General features: G+C 39.9%; 1 protein-coding gene across 3 annotated transcripts in view; it reads left to right on the plus strand.

The window, feature by feature from the left end:
* Positions 1-26,819, plus strand: part of SORBS1 (sorbin and SH3 domain containing 1) — a 163,853-nt gene that overhangs the window by 31,987 nt on the left and 105,047 nt on the right. For 2 of the 3 annotated variants that reach the window (XM_035330503.1, XM_035330502.1), the window contains exon 2: positions 8,725-8,783. The gene's annotated coding sequence lies outside the window, so the exon portion shown is untranslated. Of the gene's footprint in view, positions 1-8,724; positions 8,784-22,189; positions 22,384-26,819 lie in introns of those variants that run through there. The other variant, XM_035330504.1, reaches the window with a different exon arrangement.

Below are 26,819 nucleotides of genomic sequence, written 5' to 3' on the forward strand. Positions count from 1 at the left end.
GTGATGTGATATACAGAAAGTTTCTTTACAGAAACTTTTTTCCTCTTTATTGCATTTTCTGTAGCTGTTTTCTGTGAGTAGTGGCCATTCTCCTTTTTACTGTTAAAGGACAGTAACGGTTCAGCTATGCCACTGCCTTCCTTTGTATCCCTGGAGGAAAACTGGTGTAATACTGGAAAAACACAGAGTTAAATATTTAACATGCACTATTGAATGTTCTCACTGAAAAAATCAGGAACACTTCCAAGCAGTGAAAGCAGACTTTCCTTTCCTGTAGTTAAGTTTTGATGTTTAACCTACAGCTTGCTTGGTCATTATTTTAACGTGGTTAAACATTAAAAATCATGAGTCCTCAGATTCTCAAGTGCTCTGAGCAGGGCTGCTTCTCCTTTGCAGGTGATAGACTTAGGGGAGAAATCTCATGCAGAACACTAATGTTCAAACATAGAATAAGGTTTTTTTCAAGGTAAGGGGCTGATATTTTTCCTCTGCACTTGGGCTTAGAAGTACAAGTTCAATGCTTGCTCTTTTTGTCAGAAAGGCAATGTTAATAAATATTGTGATTTTGATGCTACAGTAACTCCTTAAGGCAAAATCAGAATAGCATTCCTATTGTGTTAAAACACACATAGCCGACCCTTTTCATATTTGCTGAGGACTTGACTTGTACTTTCAACAAATATAAGAAGAAACATCACCCTCTTAACAAATTTCTTCCTTGTCCTAACTGTGTTTACTGTAACTTGGCTTAACTGTTTGCCTTTTTTTTTTTTTTTTTTTTTTTTTAAATCTGGCAGCAGTAGGATTTTATATTAGATAATCTTTTTTGACTTGCATTGGAGTCTTTTTATTATTAACAGAGTTTCTAACTAACTTTTAACGGCAGCATCTGCTGTGAGAATGCATGAACTAGACACAACTTACTGTGCTTTCACGGAGGCATTTTATTTGTTTTTAGTCTAATTCAAGATCTATTCAGATCGATTTCCCCCAGTAACTCATAATTTTCCAAAAAATCAACCGGTCACATGGAAAGCCCAGGAGAGTAACACATATTACCCATTTTGTACTTCTCATCATCACTCTTAATGTATTGAGCAAAATGATTTTAGCTGTACAAAACTGTGAGTGCTCCCTAGGACAGGGATTGTAGTCCTGCTCCTGTTAACTATACCAAAGTACTACCCCTAGCCACAGCTGTAAACGTGCTCTGAGGAAATGCCTCCTATTCTGCTGCGGACTTGAAATGTCACTGCCAGTCTCTGCTGAGATTTTAATTTTTTTTTATTTAAAAAAGGTGCACAAAGAGTTTTTTTTTTTTTTTTTTTTTTTTTTTTTTTTAAAAAATGTGAAAAATAAAATTTTTTTTTTTTTTTTTTTTTTTTCTCTCTTAACAGAGTGATATGTTCAAAACACATATTTATTCTGTCTTCCTGATTGTCTCAGGTGTCATAACTTCTGCCTTCATTCACTGGGAATCTCTGCTAAAGTTCTGATCTTTGAAGAGTAGCTCAGGTATCAGCTTTGGTGAATCAGGAGGTTCACCTGTGACTCTGAACTGGAAGGACTAGATTGGTTATTATACTATTTCTGGTTGAAGCTTATATCTGTATATGTAAAAACTATGCAAGGTGATATGGAGTTAGTCCTACAGGAAGAAAATAATGTGTATTTTTGTTTGTTTTAATTCTGATTACTTGCACTTGTATACTAGCATCACAAAGCAAGAGAGGTTTTGGCATTTGCATGAGGCACGTGCTTCTGCCCACAAACAGCCAGTAAGATAAGTCAATAAAAACAAGCCATGCAAGGCATGAATTGCTTAGAGGTAGAAGAGACCTATTAGGCTATCTAGCCTTCCTGCATGCCAGCGAAGAATTGTTTCATTTGGATTTGCTTTAGAGGAGAGAAGAATAGCTGAGTAAAACATAGAATAGCATTTTTCTGCGTGATAGGGTGGAAGCCCCTCTGTGCTTCAGCTTTTACATTTGCATCTACCTTTGAACCTTATAAACAGCAATAGCCCACAATTTTTTTTTTTTGCAGGCTCTTTGACTTAAAGAATAACAATAGGCTGAACTGGGGCAGTTCTGATTGTACAGATGTGTCATTTTGCTCTGTGGTGATTTTTTCTCATTGAAGAAGAACAAGAAGTAAAGGCAAAAATCTGTGAGTATGGTTATCTATGAGAGTGCAAGTAAGTGTGTGCATGTGTGTGTGTGTGCTTGACAGATCTGTCCATGTTATACTAATTGCGAGAACAAAATGGCTACTCTGCCTGACCATGGGGAAGGAATTTTACAAAGGCAACACATTGCAAAGAGAACAAAGGCCTCACTGCATTGTGGCTCTGTGCAGCACACTGTTAATGCAAAGCAAACTACCATTTCCTATTAAAGTAGTGTCTCACATTCATGAGAGGCTGTAATGCAAAGTGATTTAACTTTCTGGGAGCTGCTGCATCTAGTTCTGGCGCAGACATATGAGGTCTCGGTGGTCAAAAAGGCAGACAAACATGTTGGAGCTGGTGTTTTAAGCAGCTTCATCTGGTGACTGCACAGGGAATTGCAGGCACATTTGTTTCATTGCAATAATTTCTTGCATTATTCCCCCTTTTGTCTGTTATTGTTTCTTTACCAGTATTTGTGTTTGAATAGAAAAAGAATTCTGTGGTAAATTATGGGCATGTCCCACTTCTTTCCAAGCCTGACATGTTTATATATACAAAGAATTATGGATGAATTAAAGAGGACCAAAGAAGCTCAGAAATTCTTTGGAAAAGCTTGTCAGATTTTTAATTAATGGGCATGTAGCAGAGGGAATGAAATCTGTTGCTTAATACCATAATAGGCAGTGCAGTGCTTCTGCTTCTCTGTCATCCTTAACAGATGGATTTATTTTTGGTAATGAGACATTTATCTCTTTCACATCTATTAAAAACCAATTCCAGTGTCAAAAATCAGTTGGAAATAATATGAAGAATGTTAGTGGTGAAATGTGTTTGGTTGTTTTGGATGTTTGTCAGAGGTCGGCCAAATCCTGAGGATCTCCTTTCACTTTATTTTAGTGTATTTCTGCCTTGCTGCAATTTGCATTTCCAGACGATTAAGGTGTTAATCTTGATTGCACCAAATAATGGTGTGAATATTTAGATTCTGTAAAGAGGTGTAATAGAATTACTTGCAGGACAGTAATTAATATACTGTCAGTATAAGTAAGTGTTTTTCAACATTTTTTCTATGTGTGGACCCTTATTTTTTTATTTTTTTTTATTAGCCCCAGATCCCCCCAGAACCTGACTTAAGCCTCTTGGCAGCAGGCTTGCTTTTCTTCATTTACAGAAAACCGCTGAAAAATATCAGTGGTAAGCAGCAGCCTTGTTCAGCTCACCTGGTGCCGTGGAGAAGGAGTCCACACAGAAGTAATTGTGGTAAAAGAGTGCCCATTAGTAAAAATAAATATATAAACATATCAGTTCTGCATGCATTTCTTACCTTGATGCAAAGCAATTCAGTTAGGAAAGTATTTTCCTACTTGTGGACTGGGTCATTAATGTCATATGTAAGCAGGTCAACGAACAGACCACTTTTCTTTATCTGCCAATAGAGAAGCTTGTGTGGGCTCTAGATGAATGCAATGCATTTTTATAGGCATTTGTTTGAAATCCTGTGCGATTTATTAGATGCCCCTTAATAGATTTTCAAACTATTCTATGGCATTCTGAGGGTGGGATGTAATTTTCCTAGTGAGATCTGAAGTGCTTGACAACTGGTGAAAAAACAACTGCTTTCTTTAGGTTTATAAATAAGCATTTTTTTTAAACAAGCTGTTTGGTGCCTCCATGCACTTCCATTTTGTTTGCTATAGAAAAGAGGAGATGGCCAGGATATCAGAAAGGCTTAGTGATACAAAATGACCTAAAAGCTTATTCCAATAAGTTTATTTTCAGAAAGTGTGGAATATTCAAACTTTGAGAACCCTTTCAAGTATTTGTGATTCACACCAGGCATTCCTTTCAATCTTGGTTGATAAGTATCTTGTAAAGGTCATGTAAGACAAAATAGACTGATGCACAGAATGCTTTGACTTTTTAGCTGATAAAGTGCTAATTATAAGTAAGAACTGTAACCTGTCTAGTAACAGAACCACAGATAACAAACATTAAAAGGTTACTATTCCAGATGAGTTATTTCATCCAACTCCATGGGTGAAACATCTTTTCCATGGAAGAAATTGCATCCTTTGTAGAAGTGATTCTCTTCTGTACAGTGCAAATCCTACAATTGTCCTTACCTACCCATTTCCTTCCATTCTTCCGTTCATGCATAAAAATTATTCTCTTCATTTGGCTACTGCTGCAGCCTCTATTTCTATGTACTATAAACAGTGCTACCCTTTCTTCCCTCTGTCCTCCTACACACACTTTTGAACAGCTCTGGTTGCTAGGATTACAGTACTCATAAGGCTGGGGATGGGAAATGTCCCTTCGTCATCAGCTTCCTTTTGTGATCTTCTGTTCTTCTTTGCATTACTGACGTCATTTTTTCCGAAGATATTTGTTGTAAGACCTTTCAGCAGCAGTGCTGTTGCTGCTGCTGCTGTGCTCCTCAATGCTCTTCCTGGCTTTTTGTTTGAAAGGCATGGAAAGTCAGTGACTAAGCTGGAGAAAATGACTTAATTTCATTCTGTGCTGTGAGTTGAACCTTCAGTGTCTTGCCTGGGGCTATTTTCATTTGTGATGAAAAGGGGCAAGCACTCCAAAACAGCAGAGGCAGTGACAGTTTTGTCTTCCCTCTCCTTCATCTCTGCTCCCCCACACTCAAGTTTTACAGACATGAATGCTGACTCTGTGGTGCATCACATACAGTGCGGAGCTGGGCATGTTTCTCCTTCACAAGAAGGTGTGTGGAAAATGACAGCCTTCATATTGCTACAAGTGGCACACCAGCCGTCCTTTGATGTGCCAGACTAATTTTTGCAGGCCAGAATTGAAACGGTGTTAGTCTTGTGGGTAGCAGGATGGATATATATGCTCTTTGCTTTTTAACATGTGCTTCTATTCCATGAGGGCACTGTTTATTATTATTAATGCTATTTTAAATTTAATTTCTGCTCTAAAGGCTTAACAGGGTGGTAGAAGTATAGACTGGGAAGATGAGCAGAGAGTGTGTGAAAAGCTCAAAGCTCATGGTCAAGGTTGGTTTGAGAGGAGGCAATGAAGTGGAATAGTTGTGAAAGAGATTTCTGCATGAGATGCAGGAAAGATTGCCCAGAATTGCTCATTGTACCTCCAGCAGCTTCCAGTATCATAACATCTTTGTTCTTGGTATCCAGGATGTGCACTTTTGCTGTTAATACTTTAATATCCAAACATTTCCACCCTTCTAAGTAATTTAGAAAATTTACTTGAACTCTAAAATAGGGTCCCAGTCAGAACATATGTTCTGTACATTATTTATACTATTTAATTTAGAAGATAGTAATTCAGATATTTTACTTCATCTTTCTCAAGCTGTCTGGAAGCTGCATGGCTGCCACATAAGCAGGTTAGACTGTTGTGCTTGCCAAAGAGGAAATGTGTACGTACTTTGCCCTCACCAGACCACTCTGCAGGGAGCAGGCAGCATCCTGGACACTGTTTCTTCAAGCTGTAATCCAGCAGTTTGAAAGTAGAATTTGGTTGTGCTGTTACTGCCCTTCTAGCTGTAAGGAATGCAGTTGTAATATGTGCCTGATCCTCAGGGATATCTGTAGGAAGCATGTGTTCATGATTGAACTTAATTGGGCTCTCAAAGAATTTCTCCTCTGTGGCAAACCAGTGGAAATAAGAGTCCTTTGGCACTCCAAATCAACATTAGATAAGAGTGGTTCATGTCGGAGTTGCTTATCTAATGGCAACACTAACTGTTACTGCTATTCATAATGATGTGTGCTCCAGTTATACTTACGTGTTTTGCTGTCTTCTGGCAAGTGGAAAGCCTGTCAATTTGCTTGAGTAATGTTCTTGGAATCAGGGCTTATGTATTTTGCTTTATGTTCTCTGTCTTTGGACTCTACATTTTAGCTAAAACCATCCAGTAGTTTTTCTTGAAATGAGGTCTGACTTTTGTTTGTTTGTTTCTATTTTCAGAAGCTTTTCTTTTTTTTTTTTTTCAAAGTCTGGCTGGGGATAGGGTGTGATTTGAGTCAAAAAGCTGTTTTTGCAGGTAAACAATCCAAGTTTGATACATTACAGGTAGCTTGTACTCAACATTTCCTCCTCAGGTAAATTAATAGAAAATAAAAAAAAAGTGTTGTACCTCTATGTTTTCTGTAACAGCACTGGCATTAGAGCAAGAGTAAGTCAGATTATGATTTGAGTAGGCTTGGTTGACCCCATGGCTAAAGAAAAGGCATTGGATAAGGGATTTGATCCCAAGGTAAGTTTAGGATAGAAAGAAAAGATATGAATGTGCCTTTTTTCTTTATTAGAGCTTTTCTGTAGGAATCTTAGATTGTCACAGCACCCAACTAGGGTGTAATAGCATTACTTTTCTCTCAAGAGGTAGTAAATAAGAAATGAAAAGCTGAATACCATGGAAAGACAGGCAGCCAAGCTGGGCTGGCGAAAATGTGTCTGTTGGTGGAAGAGGCTTTAGGGTAACAGTGGTATCACACCATGTCTTACAGGCATACCCAGTAGTGTTATGGCATGGTTATGGGTTGCACTGTCCAATGTGGTGGGCTTGATGCATTGAATTGTGAGGAGAATGAGCATCAGAACCTGAGGAAAGGGGGAAGGGGGGTGAGGTGTGTGTAGTGCCTTAGTCCTTGCTTCTGGGTTAATGTAACTGGTGATGTGGATTGGTTCCTGGGAGGAAGGAAGAGGTAGGGACACTTGAAGGATTTTACTTGCTCCCCAAAACAACACTGTTGAAAGGGAGAAACTCCTCACTGAGACATACCAACGAGTGCACGAACCTTACAGCTGAAGAGCAGGACAGAAGAGACAGACTGTCTCATGTGGAGCAGCTCCCCGGGAGTGTGCTAGTGCACGGGGCGGCAGGCATGAGGGGTCACTTGCTGGCGCAGGCCGGAGCCCTTCCCCTGGCTGGAGGCATGCTGGGAAGACCTTTTCTTCCTACTGTTTCTGGACTGCAACTGTCCTGACAGAGATAGAACTTGTACAATGAGAAAGGGAAGTTTGGATGTAATATATTCAGCTGAAGGAGTACTTTTAGTCCTATAATGCCCTTCCCACAGGGGAGAAGCTGGTGTCTTTTCCCCATCCATAGGTACCTATGGGCTACCATTTGAGAAGCCCATAAAGAAGGAACCAGGGAGGAGGTGTTCAGTTTCAAAAAGTGCCTACTTCTGTATTGCAAACTTTTCATTGGGAATATACAGACCCTTGTCATGGTCGTAGCACGATGGTGTTGCTAAACTGTGAGCTCTCCCCATCCTGAGGCTCTGTGGCAGGGGGACAGTTTGGAGTATAGGCCCTGCTCGTATCATCCGCACTGGACTTGGAGAGCAGCATTTGAAATCTGCTGCTTTCGGGCATTTCTGATCACTTGTCTACGGTGGTAACAGCAGAGAATGAATTTCCTATCTGCTATCACTTGTTGAAGACACGTAGAGAACTGCCTGTTGTGGGCAGGGAAATGGATAGGTGAGTTCCCACTATATGGCCTTAATGAGGTCAGAAAAGCCCAGAACCTAGACTTAAATTAGCAGAAATCCTGAAAGCAGAACTTCTGCAGGGTTTAGATCTTACTGAAATGCTCTAGACAGCTTTTGTAGATTTGTCTTTCTGGGCAGCTGTTTTCCCACTTGATTCAAAGGGAGGTGTTCAGGAAGAGACAGACAGGAGACAGGAGGAGGCACTTTTCTGAGAGACTGTAGGATGGAGAAGCAGCAGGATAGTGTCCACAGGAGAAAGCTGGCCCTGTGGCACTGTATCCCTGCTTGTGCATATCCACAAGCTGCATCCTCTGCCAGTAGGAAGACACCTGACCAAACAGCAATAGCCCCAACTGCAACACAGACGTCTCTCTTCATGAGAAGTTTTGTCCTAATCCTGTCTCTCAAGTATATTTGTATTAAATGCAATGTAGTAAGAGTAGTATTAAAACGTTAGTACACGTCAATTAAGCTGCAATTTATGTGATGACCTGGGAGAACTCAACTGTTTACTGACTTCCATGATATTTTTAGGGTGTGTAGAACACTTGAAGATTTTCAAAGATGGTGAATAGAACTTAACCTGTATGAGTTGAGTATTTTGCACTATTTTAACCTGCTCTGGAATCCAGTACCTTCTTGTTACCAAGCAAGCCTGTGTCTAATATATTAGATCAAAACATATTTCTGTTTCCAAATGCTAACAGCAGCACATTCAGTTCTCTGGATTTTAGCAGCTAAAGTGGGTGTTGCAGGAAGTTTGGCACTGTTTCTCTTTACAGAATAATAAACACAGATGATGTTGCTTTGGGTTTCACGTAGACATGGAGGCTCTTTGCTCATAAAAGTATATTCATAGTCAAATGGTGACTTTTAGCTTTTAAAAAACAATACTAGTTGAAGTAGATAGGCTAGAAAAAATCATATAGATTTCTCACCGACCCCAGTATCGTGGTGGTTTCTTCTATTTTAGATTAAGAAACTATTTTATAGTTCATTTTTCCAACAGATGCATTAAATTATTATATTGTAAAACGCTTGCTGCTTTTCTATTTTTTCCAGGAGGAGGCCAGGGCATACCTGTGGAGCTGTGGCTTCTCTTTCTGCAAGCTCTGCCAAAGGTATGTACTTTATGCATTGTTACACTCCCCAGTATTCATCTCAAACACAGTATGGAAACTTTCAGAAAAGTGACTTGCAAAGCCATTGGTGGAAGAATACTTGCTTGATTTTGAATGCAATATTTTAAACACCAGATATACGTCTTCCTCAGAAAGTTGCATTGAATTAGAACTAAGCTTGAGAATTCAAGTTAATCTGTACATCATTTACCACCCTACTTATACTATCTACCGTGAATGATGTTCAAGACTGGACTTTGTGGTAATGGAAAAACACTTGGTTTCAGAGGCTTCAGGACAAGAACAAAACTGCATAGCATGTATGCATACACTGGCTTCAAAATCATGGCCAGTGTCTGTTGATTAACACGATTCCCCAGGGGCATGCCCTAACTCAGTTATCACTCCTGGGCAAATACAAGACATAGTGGAAGTGCTGTGTCCTTCACTTGCTGAATCCGAGAGTCTCCATAGACCTCTGTCAGGAGTTCTTGTTTTCTAATCAAGGACTGAATCAAGGTTGTACTGCTCCTTCTCAGCAGCTTGGTACCTGAAGCAGTTCTACTAGGAGAGTTGCCTCAGGTGGAGAAAGTGCTTTCATCAGATGTGTAAGATTTTGACCTAAAGATAGGATGGCAAAGTAAATAAGAACCCGATGTTCAAAGGTTCAAAGCTGTTCCTGCTGTCTAGTTTGTTTTATAACTTGGCAGAATTGAAATAGCTTTTGTGGCAATAATTGTTAGCATATGATTACAGAGTTAAGAATAAAGAATAGCTTTTTTTTTCTATAAATGTTACTACGAATGACCAGAATATAACTTCATATTTCCAGTTTTTTCTGAACTAATGTAAATAACTCTGTAGTCTGGTTATTAATTTCTATTTAATACTATAGGATGCTGCAAAATTCCTGAGTAAAATTCTGAGGTTTGTAACAAACTCTAGATTTCCATGTGTCTGCTTTGTCAGTTTGGCAATGTCTGCCCAGTAGCAGAGAAAGCAATGTTGGATGAAGAACACTGGGACTGCTTTATTTATTTATTTATTCATATTTTTTTTTCCTTTTGAGCAGAGAGCAGGAAATGGTACCTTTGAACAATCACAACACATAAGCTTTTACTGGTGCAGTTTGTGCTCCCCTCTGTACCTTCTAGCCCCCCACCACTTCCCCCACGTTATTTGTAGTTGGATTCATGTAGAGGGTGCCCCAGTTCCTCAATGAGCCATGGGCAGGGAATATGCTCAGTCTGCCTTTCAACATCCCAAGAACCGTGAATGGTTTCTAGTTCTGCATTTGGAGAGCTAGATATTCCCTGACCCTGTGTGAACTTACCAATCCTTTTCTCCCTCCATAGACCCCTCTTTTCAGTGTGGAAGAAAGAACTGAGAGTGATTCAGAACTAATTTACACAAAGTTTTCCCAAGTAATTCTCAACCACCCATGGGTTTTCCTGGAGGAGCAATATACAATAGGCTTTTGTCTCCAAGTGGATTTATTTATTATTTTTGAATCTAAATGCCCAGCTTGACCCCGATCTTAAAGGGTTTTTTGTCTCTGAGGCATAGCAGTTCATCCTTTAAACCTTTTGAAGATGGGACTTGTTTGTGAATACACGAGGTATCATAAATCGTTCAGTACTAGAATTAATGCAAATTATTCTAATTATATCTGAGTCAGAGCTTGTTACATTTTAAAGGAACTAGAGACAAAGCAAAGTGGTCATGAAAGAAGTTTTATAGTTTCTACAGAAAGATATTTTTGTGAATTAGATATGGATTCCTTGACAAAAACGTTGGTGGAGGGGGAGGAGGGGGCAACAGGTTTGCGGTTCCTACAAGCTGTGAGCTCTAAATAAACTGTGTAAAATTAGTTGTTAACTATTCATTTTAGCTATTCATTTGGGTACTTGAAACCATGTTCTTTAGAGGGAAAATAAAATAACCAACAGCTCTCAATCTTATTTTCTTCACTTTGAATTACTTTGTGTTAAGCATGAAGGCATTGTACCACTTGTCCAGCTGGTGATAAAACAATTATTTTAATTTGAAAATAGTGTTGTTCAAATAATGATAACTTCACCAAGAGGGTTACATTCTTCTACTTAAAAGTGTTTTTTTGATGGTCTCTGACTAGGCAGAATAAGAGAGTGGGCTTTCAATGTGGTCTGTTTGAAGATCCTTCCTGTTTTAGTTTGATTGTAAGTATTTGGCCTTGTAGAACACAGCTTTCACATGTAAGCTCTGGTCTTTGATGAGATGAAAGGTTAATGAAAATTATTATAGCTCCAGGGAATGTGTTTCTGATACCAGTTAGTATAGGTAGAGAACTGCAGCCAGTTTTCTTGCAAGAGCCGAATGCTTGCAACTGAGTGAGAATCTCTGTAAAAGAGTTCAGCTTCTAGTCATATAGGAGCAGATTTTCTAAAGTGTTTCAGTTCTGGTATTTCCAAATTCTATGCCCCTAGCTCATCTTCACTTAGGAGCCTTGCCTCTCTCTGCCCCTGTAATACTTCTAACTTGATAAATAGCGGACAACTTTCTTCTTAAAGAGTTATTGTCACTAAAATCTAAACTCTGAAAATTGTGCTAGTCACAGGTAAATAAACTTTGACTAGTACTGAAATATTGTCATGCACAATCATGAAAATGAGAGAAAAGGGGACTCTTGGCTCATCTGTTTTACAGGCGTGCTGATATATCTGCATCAGATATATCAGATATAGTATCTATAATACTGCTTGGTCAAATATGCTTTTAAATGGCTACAGTGGTGGTTTATGAAACTGAAGAAACTATATAAAATCCATGAGATTTGACTGTAATAGGATTTTTTCATAATAGAGTCATCTTTTGCATTTTAGACTGACTTCTCTTGGATACAGCTCCTTTTCTTTACTACTGCCCACTGACAATTGTCAAACCTTCTTTATTCATCACTTAGTCAAATCTCTTTCAAGGATAAAATATCATATTAGTGAAACTGTATAAAAATTCATAGGAAAAAGATCCTGACCCTAAGATGTAGTATTGGAGGTAGTTGGCTAGACAGGGGCCCCATCTCACTCCTTGTTTCAGAGCCCCTACAAGCATGCCACAGTAGCGATTCTTAATATATCCCTGGATTTCATGTCAACAGTGCACAAATTGTTGAGATTAAGGGATAAGACTTGTCATCACCAGCTTCACCATCAGTAGCAACCTGATACAGAGAGAACATGGGCAGAACAAACCCCAAAGATATCTATTTGTGCAGGTTGTGGAAATTTGTGTTGTGGTTTGTCTCTGTGAGTGTTAACCTGAGACTAGATGACAGGAAGACCTGAGATGCTTGCTGCCCTGTTGCATATTCTCCGTTAGCATCACCATATTTTATTCATTGGCCCCGAGGCCAAGACATCATACATTCCCTGTCTGCTCGAGCATTCGTTATTTGTGTGGTGTCAGTGATGAATCATCTGGCTCCTATTTGGTCCATGAAGTAAAAACTATGCGTCCAATCTGCTACTGGGTTTTCTCTTTCAGAATTATTTCTAACATGGTCATGATACACTCAAAGAAAAATCATGCCAAGAGTGGAAGTGGAAAATGGACAGAACCATTCTAGAGTCTTCAGCCAACATTAAAGAGGAAACAAAAATTTAAATTACTTTTTTAAAATCATGTTAATGTGGAGGTCTGGATATAGGTAACATAAAGAAGGTGAGGCTCAATGGTTGAAGCTGAGCCTACATCCATAGCACCGAGCTCTTGAGCTTTATGCTGATTCAAAAATGGAAAGAGGAGATATGGCCATTTCCAGTGCTATGATGGATGTTCACGGACCATTTCAACTATTGCATCCTTGAACATTGAAACTGCAGTGTCACCAAACAACTGCATTTATTTATTTATTTGTTATTCCAGAAGCTTCTGACAGTCAGCAAGGATTGTATCCAAACGGTCTCACTGAGTAGTAGCGCACAGCTTGTTCCAGCAAATGCATTATTACCTATTAAACATTTATACAGCAGTATAAAGTTAGACAAGGATTCACAAACATAAATAAGACCTGTTCTTTGCGCTGTAGAGCTTCTAGTCTAAACCATGCCCAGATGATGACATACAGCACAGCTGCTTGTAGGAGGAAGGGTGAGAACAGTTTGAAAGAAAAGTGATTTCTGAGAAGATGGTGACTGGAGAAGGGGATTTGCAAGTCTATGAAATAAAAAATGAAAAGGTGCAAAACAGAGTGAAAATAGGTTTAGGAGGTAGTAAGGAGCAAAAAAGAAGTTGTTATAAGATAAATTTAACAAGAAATAGATTGGAGAATTCTCTGTTTTTACCATTTTTTCAACATTCAAGCTGGATGGGACACTCTAACTGGCTTTCTACCAACTTTCTCTGCGTAATAGCAGAATGGAATAAAGTCTGTGGAAGTCTCTGTCTTGAAAAGCAATTAATATAATTTCTTTGGTCTGCCCTGATCAAAACACAACAGTGTTACTTCAATACCTATTGATCTTCTGAGCTTTGCACTTTATCCGGAACAAGTGCTCATTATGCTCCACCTGGGAAGCTTCTTTTTTTTTTTGACTGGGAACTTCCAGTACTGGATTTATTCTCTCTAGGTTCATTCAATTTATGTTCCCCCTCAGCTTTTCTTTTATTATTATTATTACTTTTTTTACAGCAGTATCAAAGAATTGAAGAATGAAGGGTTGCACAGATGTTTGTATCTGTTGCCTGGAGCCTGTCCTATAAGGGAGCTGCAGAAAACACTACACGATTAGTCTAGTGAACTGTATGGGAAGAGAGAACTAACGGTATTATTATCTGGGGCTGGCTCTAAGCAAACCTGTCTAGGGCACGGATATTCTCTGGTCTCAAAAACCAGGCTGACTCCACTGTGGCACTGCTGAGAGAAAGAGTATGTAGAGGGCTAGTTGGTGTTGAGAAAGGAGTGGCACCTTCAATGAGCATCAGTTTCTATTTTTCCTCCTTGCTCTCTGTTGACAGCATCAGGAGCAGCGGGGCTCCTCAGCAGCTTTGACACAGCCAGATCCATCATTCAGATGCATTCAATTTTGCCCATCCTGCTAGGAAGCTTTTAGCATGTTAAAATCAGCTAGTGCTAGTTCTTAGTAGTCCATATAAGTAATTTCATGGCAGTACTGTGAAATTATATAGGTTTCTGCAAATTTTGTTTATGTTACCTTGAGGTTTCATCTGAGATCTAGGCATGATGGAAGTACAGTGAAAGACAATTGCCACTGTGAGGAGGGTGCACTGTGAATGTACAGACTCGCTCGATGTAGCATTGCAGACTTGCTATATGTAGCATTAATGTAGATTTTTGCCTGCTTTTGAAAAAGCAGAATATGAAGTGACTTAGCTGAAGTCATCGAGAGTCATCGACTCTGGGCAAGGCTGAAAATGAAACTAAAGTCTTTGCCTGGGGCTTCTCAGTGCCTACACACCCACCCATTATGTCCCTGCAGTAAATCTGCATGTGGCATTTGGAAAGCAAAATTTTTCTTTGCCCCAGGACTGCACTTAATGATCTCAGACCATTACTCTTTTTTCTCACTCCCACGGTCATTTTTAATACATAGCTATCAGAGGAGTTACTAAACATTTGGCTGAATGCAGCAATTTTTATCAGAGCGCTCATGGAATGTGAGAAATCACACACTGGAGAGCTACTTGCACAGAGGCAGCAAATTCGGGAGCAAGCTGTCAGGAAAGGGACGTCCTGTCACCAGCTCTTGTACTCCAACACAGTTACCAGCAAAGTGAGCGGGCCGTCACGCCATCCGTCCTGCCTGGCTGGCTCTGCCAGCTCAAGTCTATTTGTGAGCAGTGTAACAAAGGCCACGGCTGGGAGGACAGACGCACAGACAGCATAGCTACTGGGTAGTTCCTGCCTGGGGCTGGGACCAGAATGAGGGCTATAAAGAATGAAGTCTCCATTAGCAAGGACTCCATAGACTGTCTCCATGTAAGTCTCCATCTAGAACTCTCTGCCCCTGGTTTGGGCAAAACCTGGGTGACTTAGTTTCATGTTTCTGGGAGCTTCATCAGATCATTTGGAAGCTGCTAGAAATTCATAGTCTTATCTGCTGTTCGTGGCGGGGCTGACCGACCCGCCTACGTGGCACAGTTACACGCTCCTTTGTAGGCTGACAGCACTTTCAGGATTTGGCCTAGGTGGGTAGTCCTGCTCAGAGAAACATTATACTGCATGGGAGGGGATGCAGCCACCCTTCTCCCATCTCTACAGGAGAGTAGCAGAATTTGTCATATCCTAAAGCTGGGATTACAGTATCCGTCCAACTAAAGCATGTTCCTTTTAGATTTAATTTAGGTAGCATAAGACTGTGAAACTGTCTTGAATTGGCTTGATATTGAAAGCAGTTTTGGAAACATGAAGCAGAGCAAAGGTAATTTGTGTAAAAGTATAGGGCCAGTGCAGGCCCTGGTGCCAAGGGCAGACAGCTGGAGAGGGAAATGTCACAGAGAAGGGGGATGGGGCACACGAGATATCCGTAAACTGAAGATTTCTATTTCCAAATCACAGTTTAGTGGCAGCTAGAAAACAAGGGAAAGAGTTAGAAAAGAAAATGGCAAATAATTGAGATAATAAGTAATTCTGCTTAGCAAACTATTGCTAAGAAATAAAATTTCATTCCTGGAATTGAAAACAAAAAGTGCCAGACTAAAGCTGGTGATGTGGAGGTGAAATGGGAACCAAAGGCTGTGCCAAGGTTTAACCTTTTTTTCCTCCCCACATATTATCACAGGGAAAAGTAAAATAAATTGTTTTTCTCCTGTTCTGGAACCAAGCTGGGTAGATTGATAAAGCTTCCACTATTTCAGGGTTGGGTCTGAAAGATCAAGGAGATAAATTGTTACTTGCATGGGAACAAATAGGGGGGTGGCAAGAAAATAAAGGGTGAAGCACATGGGAAACATCTGCTCCGAGGAGGCTCTTTAGAAATAAGCTTCAGCAAGAGGGCAGGAGAAGCAGCTGTGCTGCTTGCAGGAGACCACCAGAGCTGCAATGACAAAGAGGAGAGGAGAGCTAGTGATAAGGTTTCAGCCAGACCTGAGAAACAGACAGAGTAAGGACCTAGACAACTTTGTGGCTGAGGTGCCTCTCTCGTCTAGACTGAAGGTGAAAATCTGGAGGATGTGTGGGTAGTACACTGCCTTTAACCCAGACCTAGCTCAGGGAAAGGTACAGGGCACTGGAATTGTGCTGAAAGCGGGATAGGTGGTTAGTTTACAGAATGATTTACTAGAACCGGTGCCTCCTTCACAAAGAGGATCTTAGCACCCTGTAACCACAAGGGAACTGAGCTCTCTGGAGAACATCCAACCATCCAAAGAGGGATGGTGCTAGGTTAGGGCTTCCGGACTCTGCTTTTTGCTGTGTGAGAGGTTCTATAGGTGACCTTGACCAGAGCACTTATGACTAGATTCAGGTGTTTGGTTCCAACTCTTCAGAAGTGCCAGGTGCATTTCTCCAGACATAGAGAAAATCCTACTTGTTCCTAAATGTTTGTCTTACTCGAACCTAACTTGTTCTCTTGGCTTCTACTGCGTAAAAGATTTCCAACTCTAAGAAATTTCACTTTAAGTTCTTCTATGGAGCTATCTTTTTATGACTAGTGTAAACTGATCCAATACCTGGCTAGCACTAGTGAGGTAAATTGGGAACTGATCCAGCTGAAAACGTATCCATCAAATACAAAATGGTGCCTCACTGATGCAGGGAAGCTGCTTTGTGTTGTCTTAAGCAGGAGAGGTGCCCAGCTGCAGCTTTCCCAGAAGTACTGATCTGTTTCTTGTATTTAACCTTGCAGCTTCTGGTACTGATAAAGGCTTTTAGATTAAGTAAATCAATGATCTGACCAAAGGTGGCTCCTCCCAGCTCCTGTTTCTTTTCTGAAAAGTAAAAATTTTCCCTACATTGCTAAAATTAAACTTTTTTTCTCTAGTTGTCTGCTTTGGTTTTTTTCCACATTGCTTTTGGGAGACGGATCCAAAGACCACTGAAAGCAATAATAGGATTCATGTTACTGATAGCAGACTTTGGATCAGTAATAAACTCAGTTACTGTGCCTGGGGATTGTACTGTTTATACTCCACAGCTCAGTCTCAATATCTCATAATGTATAATAAAAGATAAGTTGGAATAAAATTCATCTTATGTACCCAATTGTCTCTTATTACCATTTGAATTTATGGGAAGTCTTCCTACACTTAAAGACCACAATTGCCCTAGAATTGATCTAATCCCTATTTTCATAAATCTTTTTTGGATGAAAGCACCTCAGAGTGCTCTACAATGACTGTTCAAACCATTTCAGTACAAGTCTTCCTGTGGTTGTGCTACACCACCATTCCCATAATGAACCACAAGAAATGCAGTTGTGGGATTGCTTCCTTACTAGTTGAAAAGAACTATCCTCAGATGGGAAGAGTTGTTAATTCTGCGTTTTGGTTGAGACTAATATTTTTTTCCAGGCTAGGTGGGCTGCAGAAAGAAAAAATGACAAAACTTTCCATGAACCACAATAAAAGAAAGTTTTGCCTCCCTGGTGAGAAGAGCCACTCCCAAAGCAGAATGCTTTTAGGGTGGGTGGGGAAGTTAGCTGGAAGGGAGAGGCTTCGTGCTCCAAAGAATGGATTCAGACCATCGAGGTTCTGTTCAGCATCTCTGATGCTTGGCTGCGTTGCCTCAGCTTGCCAGATTTCCGAGTTAGGTCAATCTCTGGTTTTATACAGCATGTGCATTTTTAGAAGAATCCTGAGACACTTGAGCCCTCTGTGCTCAGAATGGATATTAAAATATCCCATTGGACTTCATTTTCATTCAATGTAAATCATTTTCCTTGGTCAAGAAAGATGCTGAGCATGGGCACCCTGCTGGTCTCTGTTGAGGAAGTGCTTATTTTTTTGAAAAGATTGCACTACTGAAAAAAGAATTAGTATGTGTTAGGTTGAAAATGGTGATTGAGAGTTTATCCAGAAGTACTGCGCTTAAAGTCCAGGATCATGTTTGATTTTTAAGGAGAACAGATTTGCTTGCAGATGCTAGTTAAGGCCCTTCATTATCTGTTAGTTTCTGTGATGAGAGACCAGTTGTCCACCATAGAACTTGTCCACCAACAGCTCTTCAGTGGTCTTTGTCTCTGTGAAAGCACAAAGCTGTTTTTCAAGGTAGACTATAGAGATGGCTTGAAAAATTCAAATATGGCAAAATATGGGAAAGATCCTACGAGCCCCCTCAGTAGGTCATAGAAACAGTGGTCTAAAGCCAAAGTTAATAATCTGGGTATTGATAAGATCACCAGGAATTTTCCAAAGATCATAGCATCACTGGTAAATCAGCTCATGCCATTTCAGAACCAAAAACTGGAAAGTCATTGTTTTGATACATTTAGCCATCCAGTCTGTTTATATTGCAGCTCCTCTCTCCCTCTCAATATTTAATTTGAAGTAGTTATGAGTGTTTCCGGAAAGGAACGATTGCTAATGAAAACTGTAAAACAATGTGGCAAAAGAAGATCTTACACTTTAATGGCAGGATTAGCTGTGCTATGTTTTCAAAACTGGGAAAAATATTTTTCACTTTTCAACTTTTAAATCATTTTTTTTTTTTCCTTGAAAATCATTCTATAATTTCCCCTTCCATCACCTGAATACCTTTGTTCTCCTTTCCTTTTCATTTCTTTGCTCCATCCAATGGAAGAGGGGCAAGGAGGACTTGGTAGAAGCTTACTGATACACCTAAACTAATTTATTGCTTAGAATTATTATTTTAAAAAAAAAAAAAAAAAAAAAAAAGACAATACAAAAACTCTGAGGAACTGTACAGAAAATCTTACCGGGTTACAGATGCTGCAATAAATTATATTAAACTGCTTTAGATCATAATGCGGGTATAATTCTTGTCAACTGGGCATACAGAAGTCTGTATGGGTGGACCCTCAGACCCTCTAGTGACTCTCTTGATCTGTACAAATCCATGTGTTTGGAGGCTCTGTGCTAAGGCACTTGTTCAGAGGAGAACATCATTTACTGAACCACTATCTCCCTCTGTAACACCTAAGGGACTTCCTATTCAGCTCTTGAATTGTCATAAGTCTGCTTATTTTAGTAGATTTTGGTACAGCTGCTGTATAAGGAGGAATGCCCATGAATGTGAGCATCCAAGAACGTGTCCCATCAGTGTCTTGAGCTCTCATTCACCTACTGAACAGGCAGCACCTGAGCTCTCATTCACCTACTGATCTGGCAGCACCTTGGCTGTTGGGATAAAGGATTCCCATGCCCTGCAGTTTCATGGGTTACTCCATCAATAGTTCCCTGAATGTCTTCTGCCATGAAGTGTAGTTGCAACTACATTAAGGTAATGACATTTCCTCTGATCTTCTCTTGATTTACCACGTGACTCTTATTTAAAAGAGGGAAACGAAAGGGGAATGGATGGAAATAGCATTTGTAGTCAAGCCTTGAAGAAGGGAAGGTAGGACTGTAATTAGGAAAGGCAAATTTTCTCAAAGTGACTTTTAATTCTGTTGGTTCTCTAGCAGTAAGTGCGTGGTAAAGTGAAAGAGAAAGGATGGACTTGTCAGACCACAGTGGTGACGAAGACTCAGGACCACAGTTTGCTTCTGTGATTGGGTCAAAGACCAGGACCTGAAGATTGTTCAGGTGTTCCTCCTGTGCAGGAGGAAGGAGAACATCTGTTCTTGCTTTAGCTTCCCCTGCGCTTGCTATGGAGGGGATGTTCTGTGCTCTTCAGGATGGGTAAAGTGAGAGAGTATAGAGCTAGGAAACAGAGTCTTGATGACATGGCTGTCTTCACCATTTCTCAAGCTTAGGACTGAAACACTCAGAGTTTTCCAGAAGGCTCTTTCAATATAGGCGTGAAGCCTTGCACAGGATGCACTCACTTTCTGAGGTAGGCCAAAAGGTCTATGATTCGATAATTTGCAACTTTCCGAGGTCTGTAATTTGTTTCTGGTGACCTGATTTGTTTCTGGTGACCATGCTTCTTGCATGTGCAGGAAGGCTTGACCAGCCCAGGATTTAGAAACCAGCTTTCTCTTCATGAGGTGTTTTGCAGCTTAGAGGAACTGTCTGGCAAAGGTGGTATCAGAACTTTACTTTGATATGAAAAAAAAAAAAACCTGACAAAGAGAACAACAATACCAGACCTTATCCTGGAGATTGCTTACACAAGAAGTAACCAAAAATAGGCAGCATTTGAATTCTACAGTGTGTACGGAAGGCAGTAAATATTTATCTGTCCTTTCCTTCCCTTTGAAATAAACACTAAAGACTTCACTGTCATTCAGACAATCTCTGTTTCTATACTAACCCAGCTCTTTAAGGGAGACGTCTATTTCCTATTACAACCATATAGAGGCCTTGAACTAAAATATTTTGCATGCTTTTGCAGGCCTACAGGAAACATTAAACACACAAAGACAGACAAACAGCTCTTAAGCCCCAGTTTCAAATAAAGTGGAGAAGGGAAGCAGAATTTGTGGCTGCTTTTCTCAGACCCAGTCTGAAAAGGATCTCAAGTCAATTAGTTTATTTTGCATAGAAGTATCTTGTTTCTGAATATTAATTAGCACCAGCTGTCGAACCAGCAGAGCTAGTGGGCAATTTCGCCTTTTGCCACACAGTGAATGTTTGGCTACTACAAGTCTATTTTTAAAGTATGTCTGTCATTTTTTTTTTATTTAAAAAAAAAGGAACCTTGATTGTCCAGCTCTTTGCTGCTATAAGAACAGTCATTACCCAGTGATTGTCTGCTTGCCTTGCATGGAAAACTGCTAGCCGACAGTATATAAAAGTCACATATGTATTTAAATTAGCTTTGATGTTAAATATCAGATTTCACTACCAGAAAGCGTTAGCTAGTGTAACTGTAGGCAAAGGGACAGAGAACAGAAAATTGGAGAAATGGCTTCTGAAATCTGTTAGGGAAAAACTGTTGGTGAGAAATTTTGCATGTGAAGTAGTTATTCTGGAGTGAATGACATAGCAGGGAAGAGACATAGGCAGCAATGTGAAAATCAGGACACTTTGGGTGCTGTCTTTGAGGAAGCACAAAGTCACTTCAGGCCAGCTTTTAAGGGCAGTATCCAACTGTCTCATTTTGGTTAGTGGTCAGAATTTCTAAATAGTTTGATGCTTGGAATCTTAATGTACATCGTTAATGCCCTGTTTGTGAAATAGACCTAATACTACTGACAATTTCCCATTAAGGGAAATTCACAGTAGTAAAAATTGGGTAAATGAGAATATAAGACCACAGGTGGGGCTCAAAGATCCTCCTAATCAAGTCCTCTGTCTTGGCACTGGCCAGTGTCACAGGTTTAGGGAAAGAGTTAATGTAGAAGGCAAATGCAAACTGCTACTTCACCTGAGGTATCTGCACCTTCTAGTAACTTGTGGCCGAAAACTTTCCAAGCTAAGTGTTTTAGCTTAGGATCTTCCTTTTTTTTTTTTTTATATATATATATATATATATATATATATGTTTTGAGCTTGCTTACAGAGCAGAGATCCACAAGCTCCTGTGGCAATGAGGTTTGCAGCCCAGTTATGTACTCCATGAAAAGGTATTGTCCTTTGTTCTAAAACTTCTGCTTGTGGATTTCTGTCAGTGCCCCTTCATTCTTGTGTAACCAGAAGGAATGAGCCACCATTCCCAGATTAGCAGATTTGATGCATTTCAAGATTTCATAGACGTCTCTCATTTCCCCTCTGTCAACACTTTCTCAGACTGAAGAATCCTCACTTATTCAGCATTTCTTTGTTAAGAGACAGTTCTGGGTCTTTGATTGTTGTTACCCCCTTCTTCTCTTCCTTACCTAGTTTCAGCTTTGAGGTGCTAATCTGTAAGAGGCATGCTATCAATTCTAAATGTTGCTATTTGTGAATTAATACTTGCTGTTTACTTGTGACTTCTTGGTGGGCAGTCATTCTAGATTAATGGAGTATGACGTTACACGCAGATTTAAGCCTCAGAAAGTGCACACATACTCACACTACTTCTTGTGGGGAGGAGAAGGAGGGTCTTTTAGGGATCTGTTTCCCCTAATACGGTGTAATGATTTTGAAAATGGAGAGATAACTATCCAGTATGTTATATTAATTTCTGAGCTGAGTTAAAGACAGATTTCCTTTTCTTTCCTTCAACATTGCAGAGTAAGAATGAAATTCAGAAGAAAAAATGTTTTTCTTATAAAGATTCCAGAACTAAACTATTTTACACCCAGGAAACTTAATCAAAAACTGCCTGGACATCCTTTTCCTTTCTATGGCAGCTGTTTCCACTCTGTATTTTAATGAGTGGGCTGAACTTAAACCTTTGGGGAAGGGCTTTCCTCTTCTTTTGCCCCCCCTCCTGGCATCCGTACGTAAAAGGCTGCACTACGGTATTGTGCTCTGTGCTTCTGGTGAATGAGTAAATGCCTGTGGCTGGACAGCCCAAAGGAAGGGCTACATCATGTTCTCAGCTGGTTAAGCTCCTTAATGCAAGCTTTTTAAAAATTTCCTGGATGTTCATCTGATGTGATTTTGGCTGCGAGAAGTAAGTATTTAAAACCTCCGAAGATTTAAGACCTTTCCAATCTCTTCTAATTTTTCCACTATAAATAACTTGTGGTGTATCTGTTGTCTTTGGAAGGAGATTCTGTTGGAGTTGTTTTATTTTACATTTCCTGTTAACTGTTTGAATCTCTTCTGAGCGATTTAGAAATTCCTGCCTAATGTTGCACGCTGAGATTCACAGAGGAAAGTAGCTCAAATGGTGTATGTGATGTGCAGTGGAAAGTATCAATTCCCTTTGACTGTATAACTAAATGGGACTTATCTCTACAGATGTTGTGTCCAAAATAGTTTTTTGAGTCTCCTTTTTCTTGGTTTTTCTCTGCCAGCTGAATGACTTTTCCTTTTTTTTTAAAAAAAAGGAAAAAGCGTGGCTGTGTAGTTTTGTTCAATGTCTAATCAGTTGCTCTCATTTGTGCTGAGAACATCTGCTTTGCAAGTTGCTGTCCGCTTCCACAGCAACACAATAATTCCTCTGTTTTCTGTATGCTTTCTCATACTGAGCAGAACTGAGAAAATGGTGAAAGCAGCAGTACTTCTGTGTTGCCTTTTTTTTTTTTCCTGGTTTTCCTTCAGCACTAGATTACATTCACTAAACTCAGCAAATAGCAGAATTCCCTCTGGAGTACTGGGAAGCAGCCCAAACTCGCTGCAGTTGCGTTTCGCCTGACTATTCTTGTAGCAGGGTTTGCTTTTTTTCTCTCTCTTTTATGGTGTGCTGAAATTCTTTCTGTTGTAGCTGCATTCCTGATTGATTCCATTCTCCGATAGGCATCTCTTGCCTGTGAAATTTCCCCAAACGAACATCCTGAAACAAAAGTAAAAAGGATGCCATGTGTATAACTGCAAGTTCAAGTTGAGAAATTCTTAACTAAAACTGGGAGTAAAATGAGCTCAACTTTAAGTCTTCTTAGGAGGTGTTAATCTGGGGCTGAAATTGCCTTAATTTATCAGAAAATTGAGGCTGACAGGAAGCCTTAGAAACTAAGTTTCGAATGGCAGATGCAGGTCGTTATGGGACTAGAATAAAACTGGAAAAAAGACCAAAGATCCAGCCCAAATATCAGTCACTATTCCTGCCTCACAGTCCAAGTGTCCACATACTCACACTGACTGGGACTTTTAAAATGAATTCTCCCATAGTTATATCAGCATAATCAGAAGAATCAAATCTTAGGTCTCATATAAAATGTTTTAACTGTGATAGGAATTACTGAGTCAAATCAGTGAGTTTGGTGTCCTTCAGCTGGAGCCATTTAGACCAGCCTCAATCTAGAACCAAACCCAAATGTTTGCTTTTAGGTAGTCTGGGGTGATAACTGAAGATTGTAACGCTGTCTCTTTCTCCTGATTGATGCTGGTTTTAATGTTTCCATTAGGTAGGTATATTTCATCTTCTTGCTTAATAACTTATGGTCATTTTGAAAGACCGGAGTTATATTTCATGATGTTTCAAATGACTACTTGCTGCTGCTCCAAAGAGAAGCCCTGTTTGCCAGCGCCTTCTGAAGCACCCTGAACACCTTCCCAGTCCCCCCATCCGTGACTGGAGACAGCTGTTAGTGGTCTGAGCTCAGGAGGCTGAACAGAACTGAATGCAGTGCCTCATGGCCCTGTTAAGTTTTCCCAGATGAATTTCTTTGAGATTTAAGTACCAAGTTTGCTATTTTAGAGCATTCTGAGGCAAACAGTCCAACAGAGGCAGACACTTAGAGCCAGAACCCAGAGCCTGCTTGCTAATAGCTGTTTAACCACCTTGTATAGAGCTTCCAGCCTGTCCTACAGGAGGACACCCCTTGTAAGGCTCCTCTGAGGTGTCCAAGTGGTCTCCCATTATAGAAAATCCTCTCTGTTATAACCTGTATGATAGCTTGCTGTCCTGTACAGCTATCAGTTCCTGCCCAATGAGAGAGAAAATAACTGGGCACAGCAGCCTGGGAAGTCTAGCCTCCCTATGGCAGATGAAAATTAGTTTTGGCAGTGAACTGGGGCTCACTAGGAGGAATAAGCTGAATACCTAGCTCTGCTGCACACGCGGTGTGATCTCTAGCATGTTATTTGATCTATCTGCATCAAATTTCCTCACCTGTGAAAGTAATAATGCTTTATTTGTCTGTGTTATTTGTATCGGCTCTGAACTAGTCTGATAAGGACTGCAGTCCTAAACGTACCTAGCACTTCAGGGATGGGATGTGACTGAACTATTAGATACTGCTCTAATAAAAATACTGAAATATGAAAACAGATTCTTTGAGGTAACTGCATCATCTGCATGTATCCATATAGAAAGCATTTGCTGAACTAAATATCTGCTGCAAGCTTTATTGGGAAAGAATTGCATCTGTCACACAGCATATCTATTTTACTTTGGTTTATTTCAGTTAATCGGTAAAAGAGAGGTCTTGGCTTCTTATTTTTGCTTTCAAGTTCTGGTAATATCTGAATGGAGGCAAGCACAGATGTGTGTTGAATGTGCCCTATGAGGCAGGCTGCAGTGATGTTTAGCACATGAATATGTTTTAATGTACCATTCTAAATTATTTTTAGATTCCATTGAAATCTGCTGGCTCTGTCCGTATGTGGTAAAGATACCCCAGGCCCAAAACTGCATAACTCAGGGGTGTCCTGTTGTACAGGAAACCCCATATAAAAAACCCTCAGTTTCTGAATTACAAAGATTGTGTTATGAGCTGCCAAAACTCATAAGACCTACTTAATTTTCGCAGAGAATAAGCCATGAGAAACAGAGAAAAGCCTATTTCTTTTTGTTTACCTCTCATCATCTTGCCATGTTCGTGAGAAGCTTTTGGCACTCACATCTGTGCTAACCTGTTTTGCAGCTCCCTCTCAGATGCCTCTTCAGAGTTTTTATTCTCACCGTGTCCTGATAATTTCTTTGACTTAATTGCTTTCAACTCTGATTGTAATGTTGAGGAAAAAAGAACAAATTGAGCAAATACTGGATAAACAGAACAAATTTGAGCCCTCCTTATCAAGAAAGGAGGAGTAGGTAATATATATATATATATTAAAAAAAAAAAACAACTGGTAGAGAACGTGTTTAAATATGATTTTCTGCATGGTGTGTGGCTCTTTAAAGATACATACTCTTAAAGATGATATACTTTATGAAGAATAAAGCATTATCGGTAATGATGTACTTTATTGTGGATAGTATATGTAGAAGGATTGTTATGCATGAAGTACTTAAAATGTATGGGTGGATTTTGCCTTCAATATGGATTTTTGCCTTCAGTGAGAATGCCTTGGTACTCTCACTCTTCTGAACTTATTCATGTCGTGAATTGGGGAATGGTTGGAGTGGGCGAGAAGGTGGGGTTCTCAAGTGAAGTAATCATTAATGATGCCAGTGGAAATCAAATGGCACTAGGAATCACTTTGGACCAGTCTTTCTCTGTTATTCATCCCAAATGTTTTTTGTAACTGGGTAAACACAGCCCTTCTGGTGGGGATCTGTGTGGCTGCAAGTGCTGGCATGGATCAGATGCCATAATGAGGACCAGAGGTTGGGTTCACAGCACTAGAACTGAACTCCAGAGTAAATGCATTTGAGATTTATTCTGGGTAGAGATGGGTAAGTGGAGTCTGCTGTTGAGAAATGCTGCTGTGATTGAATTGGCATAAATATTAGCCAGAGTATTTCAGGAGCACATAGCAAGTAAATGTCAAAATCCTGTTGTTTTGGGGTGGGGAGACTGAGTAAGTGCATAGTTTGTATGTGGTATTGATTATTGTTTTTAAGTGCTTGAAAGGGAGATTGGTTTTAGTCTTGTTTTTTAATTGAGAAAATGAGGTGCTGTGCTCTAGTGCAGAGGTAGCAGAAGGCAGGGAATAACACAACAACTTCATTGAGAATCCGAGACCTGCTGAATTATCTTGAGGGAGGAAGCATGATGCTGAAGTGTGATTACTTAGCAGCACTCTGGGAACATCCTAAAAGGTTTGAAAGTTGACTGTTAAGTCTGTTTTTCATACAGGTAAATCACTGATGTGTGGCTACACATCTTCTAAAAACATGTAGGGGGCAGAGAAGAAAAACATAAACTTTGATTTTTTATTTGCATGTTACAGTAATACCAGGAGCAGGATATTGTCCCTGTTAAATCCCATATGCTCATGGGTAATGTCATTTGGTTGTCTGAGTTTCCACATGACATCTCCTGGATCTCTTCTCAGCACTTTGTGTTGTGATTTTTTTGTCGCTGGCTTTTTCTTCCCCTGTTTGCTTTTTATAGGGAAGTTGAAGACTGCTGTAATGCTCTCTCCATTAAGACAAGTACTGTGAAAAGAATTTGTAACTTTAAATTGTTAGAGCTTTTCGTATGATCAGCCACTCCTAAAAATGGCAAAACATCACTGTTTCATGCACGCTGAGGGGTTGTAAATAAGAAACTATCC

The sequence above is a fragment of the Oxyura jamaicensis genome, chromosome 6, assembly GCF_011077185.1.
Source record: "Oxyura jamaicensis isolate SHBP4307 breed ruddy duck chromosome 6, BPBGC_Ojam_1.0, whole genome shotgun sequence".
NCBI lineage: Eukaryota > Metazoa > Chordata > Aves > Anseriformes > Anatidae > Oxyura > Oxyura jamaicensis.